General features: G+C 45.0%; 1 non-coding gene across 1 annotated transcript; it reads left to right on the top strand.

The window, feature by feature from the left end:
* Positions 1–1,978: 1,978 nt before the first annotated feature.
* TRNAG-UCC (transfer RNA glycine (anticodon UCC)) lies at positions 1,979–2,050 on the top strand. Its single transcript has one exon. It is a non-coding gene; the product is annotated as a tRNA-Gly (tRNA).
* The last annotated feature ends 7,553 nt before the right edge of the window (positions 2,051–9,603 follow it).

Below are 9,603 nucleotides of genomic sequence, written 5' to 3'. Positions count from 1 at the left end.
AACTCCTCCCACAGCCCCCTAGAAGTGTTCCCTCCATGGCTGAGCTAAGTATCTATGCCCGTTTGGAAATCCCAGTCTAAGGGAGTTGGGTGCTTACCTCCATTAAATTCCTTTGAAAATCCCAGTCCCGCTGTACACGAGTGGGTGGTTCATGGCAAACATGTAACTGCTACTTCCCATGCTTGATCCTTTCTATAGACAGACAGGAGACTTCATTCTCTAGGGCTACTGATCTCTACATTCCACAAGTTTCTCTCATGCGAATAACACTATCCATATCTATGCAAAACCAAAGAGCATAATCACCAGCACAGCATCCTCCTCTGCCCCTCCCACAACCCTCCACCAAAAGAATCACATTTTGAAATGGGGAAAACCTAAGGTTATATGGCTATTAACAATAGGTGCTTCTGCAATATCAGAGGCCTTGCTTATGTTGGGGGCCAACTGTGCTAGGTGTTATGCAAGCAAATGTCACAGAGGCAGATCCCACTTTCCTTACTCCCATGAGGCATCCCATTGATTCCTTCAGGCTCCTAAGTAATGGGATCAGGGTTTGACTGTATTCGCTATAAAAATACAGCTTTGATCAAAGGTTTTATCCACATGATTTTGTGGGGGCTGCATTATTTATAAGGGCCAGTGAAACATTTATACCACACCATCACCTAGCCCATATAGGCCATCTCATTCTCCTGGGAAGTATTTTAAAATGTTCCCAGCAGTACTGTTCTTTGCATTCCTTTGGCTATAAAGCCAGTCTTAGTACCATGAATCCACCTGTACAGGCCTTACGGGGAGAGGGAAACTAATAAAGCTTTGAAATCATTTTTTAAAAGAGCTTTCCAGCTAGCTTCTCTGTGCAGCCGAAGGTCTCCTTTTTAAGGTCTGATCTCTCACAGTGTATTCAGCCGAGAAACAAACATCTCATACAATCGGAAAGGGAAGAGTTATTTAGCATTCTTTAGTGCTATGAAGCTCCTATTTCTAATCCCAATGGCTGATAAGATGCTGGATCTTAAACTTGTTATTTTGGTCCTGGACTGAATGGCCCCTGCTCTGCACCTCAGGATCAAGGTCACTTTGAGAGAAGCGCCACATTTGGAAAAAATGAAAGAAAATTGGTGTGACAAATTGTTACAAACCCCCCAAAAGTTGCTGGCTGAAAGGCTTGGAACGTTCACAGCAGTTATGGTAGAGATGGAGCAGTGGGCAGAAGGCAGGGGAGCTGTCCAGACATGCCTGATTGCATTTTGTCACATAGTTCCACAACAGATCACACAGTTGTCACGTCCAAATGATATAGTATAATGTTTTCAAAGTCAGATGCTTGAAGTTAGGCACCTAGACCAGATCCTCATTTAGGAGCTGAAATAAGTCACCAGAGATTCTGAGCAAACACCAACTCCCAGTGGCTTCAGTATGACTGCAAAACAGACTTTCTGGCCAGAAGGGACCATTATGATCATCTAGTCTGACCTCCCTGCAAGGAATTTGACCAGGCAATTCCTGCACTGGCTCAATAACTCCTCACTCATTAGTCAGCTCTAGAGTCTGTGAGCACCAGCACTTTCTGCAATTTTCACAGAGCTGGGCAAAGGATGTCCTAGATGTCCTGGTGAGCTCAGGGTCTGTAAGCCTCTCTTCTAATGGGGTGCCTGGACAGGCTTGGAGCCCCCCTGCCTTCTCACTGGGGACACTTTTGGCAACCCTGTGAATGATTCAGTGACTAGAAACAGCAAGTGCATCTTTAAAACTGTGTTGATGACAAAAAGCCCAATGACTATATTCTCTCTCTCTCTCATATCTATCTATCTATCAATCTCCATCCCCTTTTTGTTGACCTACTGCCAATATTTGTTAGCCTAGAGGATCCAGAAAAACAAAGTCACTTCAACCAACCTCACTTGTTCAGGAGGGTTAATTTAAAAAAACAAAAACAACCCCCCCCCCCCCGCAAAATCACAACATCTGTGGTGCATTGGTTGTATAGTGGTGAGCATAGCTGCCTTCCAAGCAGTTGACCTGGGTTCGATTCCCAGCCAATGCAGGGATATGATGTTTGCAGGGAGGGATAGCTCTGTGGTTTGAGCATGGGCCTGCTAAACCCAGGGTTCTGAGTTCAATCCTTGAGGGAGCCATTTAGGGATCTGGGGCAAAAATTGGGGAGTGGTCCTGCTTTGAGCAGGGGGTTGGACTAGATGATCTCCTGAGGTCCCTTCTAACCCTGATATTCTATGATCAGTTCACTCAGTGTAACTTTTACAAAGACTGTATTTTACCCCAATACCATGGGAACAGTCTGGCATCTTCTGCCAGTTCATGAGCTAATCTCTCTAAAAATGGAAACTTTTCTGGGGGTCTGGCAGTGGAAACAGAGATAATATAGCAATCTAGTAAGGACCTGGATTGGCCCAGCCCCCTCCGCATTAAGCCAAGTGGTTATTGTTTGTTAAAGAACCAGCAATCTCTTTGCAGCTGCGAAGGAGTCTGAATCAATACCAGCTTCTGCTGTGGTTATTGCATTGAGAATAATAATCTCTGAAGCCCATCTGACCAGTTAGCCTTGGTTAATCTGCATTCAAAACCAGAAGCTCCTAAGCGGGCATTGCTAATAGAAGTTGGACACACCTTATTCAGAATACTGTGGTGAACTCATTAGTTTGTAGAGTAGAGATAAAAATCTGATTGGCTCAGTTGTGTCACAGGCACAATTCTGGCTCCTAATGCAAATTCTCCTTTGGCTTAAGTGTCAGTGTCCAGCACCCTTAGATAGGGAGGGTTTGTGTTCTATGCCTCATCTCACCACGACCGTCGGTGAGAGTCTCGGTGCTGTTTCTTGCACTGGTGTGGTCGGTGCCATGGAGGAGGCATGTCTATGTTTATGCCTTGACTTCCTGTCCCTCGCCTTGGGCTTGGCAGAGGTCCTGGGGCAGATGGTACCAGAGGTGCCCAATGCCTCAATGGTGTGGTGTCAGCACCGAGGACAGCGACCCAGCAGGAGAGACTGTCTTTTTATTTTTTGGGGCAGTTCTCTCCGCAGAGAGGTCGATGTTCTTTTCCTCAAAACTTTTGAGTGAGCCCAGTCTTTAGTCAGTTCTGAAGCCGATGGGGAGCCACAGGGGAGGTGGTCTGTCGTCCCAGTTTGTGTGGTTGGAGTGATTTCTCCATAAGAACCAGTTTGAGGTGGAGATTGTGGTCATGCCTGGCTCTTGCCTTTCGGTTACTACAGGGAGTGCAGATTTGAGGGATGTGCGACTCAGCGGGGCACCAGACACACAAGGAGTGTCCGTCTCAGGCCGAGGGTGGTTGAGAACGAACTGAGGGGGTTGGGTTGCACGCGCGCCAAAAGAGTTGCCAAGCCAACGCTGCCTTGAGACAGCTACGGTGCATGTGTGACCCCGATGGACACGGCTACTGAAAATCTCCAAGCAACAGCGGCCAGATGCACCAACACCTGAAATGGAGCATCCACAGGGGGACACACCTCAAAGAGCCTCAGTTACCGCACCAGGCGAGCAGCCTTCTCTGTCCCAGATCTCACCAAGAAGTTCTAAACAGTCTTGGGGTGCACCAGAGTAACTGAAGTGAATTCCTACATGGCCAGGGTCTTCCTACAATATAACCCTCCCCTTTCGCTACCCAGCTAGTGGAGATTTTAATTCTGACAGCGCATTCCTAAGAAGGTGACTTTGCCTGGATGTAAACAATACAAACTAAAGGACAGTTCCATCAGGTAGATCTCATACTTCAGGGAGTGTGAAGAGCAGTACTCTGCAGCCCTCATAGGCTGGGAAGGACCTCCCAGGCCATCTGATTCCTGAACAAGTGCAGGAGTGGTTTTATCGTAATTTCTTTAGGTTTCTTTTAAGAGAGAGGTGAGTCAAACACTAAAGTTGCTGACAGGTATTGAATTGTTAGCCCTAAAAAGAAGTCCTCTGTCCACAGAACAGGTACAGGAGGGACAAGGACAATGCAAATCTCTTCCCTTTTCCCCTACAACATGCCTCACCCCTTGAGACAGTCCTTCCGGATTTGCGTTACGAGGGGAGTTCAGGTCCATGGTCCATTTGCCTGTCAATGGAGATGGACAAAAAGGAATCCAAGTAGTGCAACCCAGGATGGTGGGTTGTGCGGTGTGGACACAACCATTTACAGCCGATCACTTCACACAGACCAACCAGCCCTCAGAAGGCTGAAACAACGTTCCGTCTCTCCTGACTTGAAATATCAAATTTCTCTGCATCCAATTTTCCTTGGACACTTTTACCCCTACAGCTTTCCCCAACGTCCCTGGGTGAGCTGTTCTGTGGCCCCGAGAGTTGAACAACATCTGTTCTCACTATCCAACTTTATATCCAATTCTGGGGTTTTCTAGTTTTGGGCTGTCATGCCTAGTCTCTTGTTTTAACTACCTCAATTTGTGGTTTTCCAGGAACAGAGACAGCTGAAGGAGCAAAGAAATTGAATTGTGTCGGATTGCCTCTGGCCTTGATAAATTCAGATTCTTATTCATGAGAAGGCTTAAAAAAAAAACAACCCACAACAAAAAAATAAAAAACCCCTAATCATTGGGATCTCTTTGTTCAGAAATCTGTATTCCATTAACACTCTGGCATAAGGCATGATGAAAAACAACGGAACGGGAAACCCACAACAGTGGGTAGCCAGAAAACAGACGCACAGTAAATTAACAACATACTGAATGTGCAAAAATGAGCAGAGGACCTTGACTCAAACAACACAATCCTGATGGGAAGAACAGTCAATAATGTCTCAGAGTGGGATTAAAGCATTTGTCCAGGAGGGCACACGTGAATTAGGTAGCAGAGATAAGAAGGAGCCAAATTCTAGCAAGCAACAGTTCCTTTAAACTGATTAGCTGTTTCACTTGAAGCCAGAGAGGGGCCTTCGACACAATAACATGATGCTTGGAAAATACAAGTGATTGTTGTTTTCTGGCCTTCCATCAGGCATTTGTACGTGGTGTTTTGCTGTCAGGAGACGCACAAATTGCAATAATCTAGCTACATGGCGACAAAAGTTTGCCTCTGCATCCTAGTGAGAATACAAGCAGAGAAGTTGGGCAGAGCTCCTGGGATGATGAAATGCCATTGACACATTCTAGGTGGATGTGACAGGAAAGCTCAAGATTCCAGAACAACTCAGTGAGGATGAGGGTTAGCAGCCTTGGTAACAGAGTAGTTTTGGGGGTAACCAGCAGGGAGGCGTGTGACAAACTACAGTCAACAGTAATTACCAATGTCATCAGCACCTACCTTTAGAGAGCTACAGGATATCCAGTACAGCACCAAGGTGGCAATCAGGCAGCACAGTGCCATGTGGTGAGGGGAGAAATACTGGTTGCCAGAAAGACATCATCTTGTTCTCGAGAGAAGCCCTCTGGCCAATGCACAGAGCAGCACTGACTGGTTCAGAAGGGAGCATCATTCAGATGGGGTTGGAAATGAGAGTTTGCCATTCATTCTCGTTTGGACACTAGAAAACCAAAAGGGATCAATACTATTCAATGATAATGGCTAGGCAGGTTGCAAACAAAGACAACTGGCTTATTACACTTACCAGTTGTGCTTGCAGCTGGTCTATGAAAAACATGGGTTATATTGTTGTTACCCCTCCTTTCTCCACTTACTTCTTGTCTTTATGGAGAGAAGCTTTTGGGGTGGGCACTGTCTTATTATAGGTCTTTACGGTGCCTAGCACAACTGGGATCCAACTTGGTCCACCCCTGGAGGCAATCATAGAATCACAGGACTGGAAGGGATCTCGAGAGGTCATCTAGTCCAGTTCCCCTGCACTCATGGCAGGACTAAAACTAGACCATCCCTGAAAGGCATTTGTCTAACCTGCTCTTAAAAATCTCCAATGATGGAGATTCCACAACTGCCATGTGCAATTTATTCCAGTGCCTAACCACCCTGACAGTTAGGAAGTTTTTCCTAATGTCCAACCTAAACCTCCCTTGCTGCAATTTAAGGCCATTGCTTAATGAACCTACGGAATGGCATAGCAGATCAGCAATAAAGCTGGGATAGATTGCACGTCTCCTGGCTCCCACCCTTATGCTCTGGCCACTGAACCAAGAGCAGCCTATAGATTGATGATAGAGGATGCAGGATAAATCCCTGGAGAAACTCTGAGCAAATGTCTGCCACACAATGTACTTATTAACCTAGGATGTGACGGTGGGAACTTAAAGGCAAGAAAGTATTTTTAAACATATTACCCCACAAAGCAATATAGAGTAGGACCTCGCTTATTTACACTTTGCCAGTCTGCATATCCCATACACTGATCAAGATTAGCTGGTTCCCCACTCCTCCAGAGACATAACAGCACAGTTGCTTGTGGAGAGATCTTCTATTACTAAAGCTGTGTTCCTTTTGCAAGATGTTCCGCAGAACATTTTCTAGAATATCTGTTTTTTCCTAACGCTTTTCCACCATAAGCAAGAAGTCCATCCGTGCTCTCACTAGGTTGCTAACCTGGGAGGCACTCGATACAATGAGATGGGTGCCAGTATAATACCCCACCCGTACCCCAAGACAGTTGCATGGTGCTTAGAAACCCTCTGTTAAAGTGACCTCTGAAAGTAACCTAAATAGCAGCGCCTCCCATGTTCCCGGTCCATGCGTTTGTTCAATTTTGTTTTGGGTTTTGTCTTCTTATTTCTTGCTTTCATTGCTTCTCACCCAGTGTGCCCAGGTCTTGATGGTTCACGTAGTAGCTACTATGAAGTATGTAGTAGCTACTATGAGGGCTTAGCATAAATAAATTAAATGGAGCTCTACTGAACATATGAGCAGAGAACATTCTGCATTGCATGATCCTGGCTTTATATCTGTGGGCCAGATCCTCAGCCACTGTCAGTCAATGGAGCACCAACTTCAACTGAGTTTTATTAACACTCGCTGAGATCTGCCCCTGTGTTTGTTTGTTTACGACTTCACAATGGGGCTCCCACACATTGATTTAAATGAGCAACACTCTACGGGCAGTTCCACCACTGTGGCATTTCTGACTGAACAAGAGGTTGGGTAACAGAACAGGCCAGATTTTCCTCTCCCTTTATAACTCCATGGAATTAATTCGGATCGACGCTGGTGCACGGGAAGCGAGCGGAGACTCAGACCTAGTATGCGCTGTATAAATAGTACCAGCTAGAATGCACTCCTTTTGTATTAACTTTCCCATTGCTGCTACCCCTAATCTTGGTGAAAAACAAGAGATTTGGCATTTCTTGCCCATTCACTCATTAGTGCCAAAATCCAGCATTTGTGACATGACAGTTGCTACAGAGCTGTCACAACCATACCGGGACTGAAATAGGAGTGAACATAAGTTACATCTAGCCCATCCTGCTGCATGCTTCCCTACAGAATATTCTCATGTGTAGCCTTAAAACTATACTGGGCCAAGCATTGACACTCCGCTAGGGTCTAGTCAACATTAGGGCAATTTCCTCCTGATCTTCCCCATGATTTTTCCCTTTCTCAATCAGTTTTATATCTCCTTGTACCACCCAATCCATTTTCTCTTCCTCTTCTTGGCTTAACTCTCTTCACTAGCTCTCAAAAGTAGGCTCCAAAGAGCTCTTCCTGGTAGGTCTGTGGAATGAAATATAGAGGGCCATGTAGTGGGGTATTAGAGCGTAGGGAAGGGAGGTGGAGTCCAGGAGAGAATCTGTCTCATGACATTGTCTGCAGAATGAAAAAGTTAGAAGTGCCTCGTTATACAGCTATATCTCCTGTGGTCATCATTTAGTCAAACTATAATGTATTTGGCCAAAAGCATCCCTAGGATAACTCTACCTATCTCATTTGCCACGGTTCATTCGTTCTCAGGCTTCTTTGCTGAAATTGCCAGCATGGGTTTCAGTTACCAGTTCTGATGCTGGCTTCTGTACATTGGTACCAGCCTGATCTTCCAGTAGGCAGATATCCGCCCTTCTTTTCACATGGGCCACTGACCACTCATACGATTATGCTCAGCAGTTGCTATTTCACGGTTTTGTAACTGTGGGGATACAACCACTACAGTATCCTACTGGTTTCTTCGAGTTAAATATCAGCTTTGATTTTTCTTGTGGGGGTAGGGGGAGGAGGACACCAAGATCTGCTTAGTTCCAGACGTTAGAAGCCGAGACTATGAGTGAGAGGACTATTTAATTTTCAGCCGATACGAAGAGACAGCGTCTCTTCTCCATGTCCAAGTTCTGCTGGTAACATTGCATATAAAGCGAGTGTTAAGAGAATATGGTCTGAATTATTTTATTCCAGTGGCACCAGGAGGCCCCAGCTGAGATTAGGGCCTCATTATGCAAAGTGCTGTACAAACACATAGTGAGAGGCAGACTCTGCCCCAGATTGCTTACAATATAAATAAAAACAGGAAGGAAAACAGAACCACAGAGAGGGGAAGTGACTTGCCCAAAGTTACACAGCAGGTTGTCAGCACCACTGGAAATGGAACCCAGGTCTCCTGATTCCCAGGCCAGTGCCCTATCTGTTAGACCATGCTGCCAGCAGACTGGATTAATGAGTCATAGGGATAGAGAGGAAGGTTTGGTTCGCACATTTAAAAGATGTTTAATAATTCTTCGCAGGGATGGGCACCGTGGGGAATGCCAGCTTGGAGGGAAGCTGTGGGATATGTTGTATTGATATTGATCTCAATGTCCCCGAGAGCTAAAGGTGTTTTATAAACTCTTTCACCGTCCAGCATTAAACAGTGATGGATAGGTTTGGGGTTATTAATTTACAGAGGCACTGGTTGTTTGGACTCAGACAGTTTCTCTGTCTGGTTTTCTTGTACTTGTTATCATATTCAATAAATGAACTCAAATGAACTCAGTCAATTTTTCATGGATAATTTTCAAACAGGCAAAAATTATAGGTTACTGTAACATCTTATGAACTTTCCACTCTCCTCTTACATTTGAGCTTAGAATAGGAGTAAATTTGTAGGCCCAAAAGTCAGAATAGGACACAGGTGATGCTGAATGGACACAAGACCATCAACACTCCTTTTGGGCTCAGCAGTGAAGAATGATATTCACTTTCTGTGCAGAGGAAATGCACGGGGTGAATTTTACCAGAAGAGACAGGATGTAAGGAAATGCAGAGACTTTCCAGTAAATCCCAGGAGACTCTTACAGTACCAGCAATCCTAGTGGGGAATTCTGCTTGAAGCCAGCCAGGAAGGAGTGCTGGCACAGAAGCCAAATGGCATGGTTCCCACTTCTCCAAATAGGCAGAGGTGATTATGTGATGCCAGGCAAGGATCTTTCCAGCTGGAGGTATTTTAAATACATACAAAATAACGTCGGAATTATAGGACTGCAATCTTTAAATTATATTTAAAAAAGATGCTCAAAGCATATATCATTGAATTATGAACAGCTTTGGCAGCTTTATTGATGATGTTGAATCTGGTAGACAGATGCATTTACACTGCATAAGCATTTGAGATGCTAGAGTAATTGCTTATTAGTCTTGTTGTGAGGCAAAACACCAGATTGAAATAAATAGAAGCTCATGAACAGAGAATTTTGCTGCCTCTTTGATTATTTTTTCAAGCTAA

Source organism: Lepidochelys kempii, chromosome 16 (assembly GCF_965140265.1).
Source record: "Lepidochelys kempii isolate rLepKem1 chromosome 16, rLepKem1.hap2, whole genome shotgun sequence".
Lineage (NCBI taxonomy): Eukaryota > Metazoa > Chordata > Testudines > Cheloniidae > Lepidochelys > Lepidochelys kempii.
The sequence above is the reverse complement of the archived record's forward strand: the minus strand, read 5'-3'. Positions and strand labels throughout refer to the sequence as shown.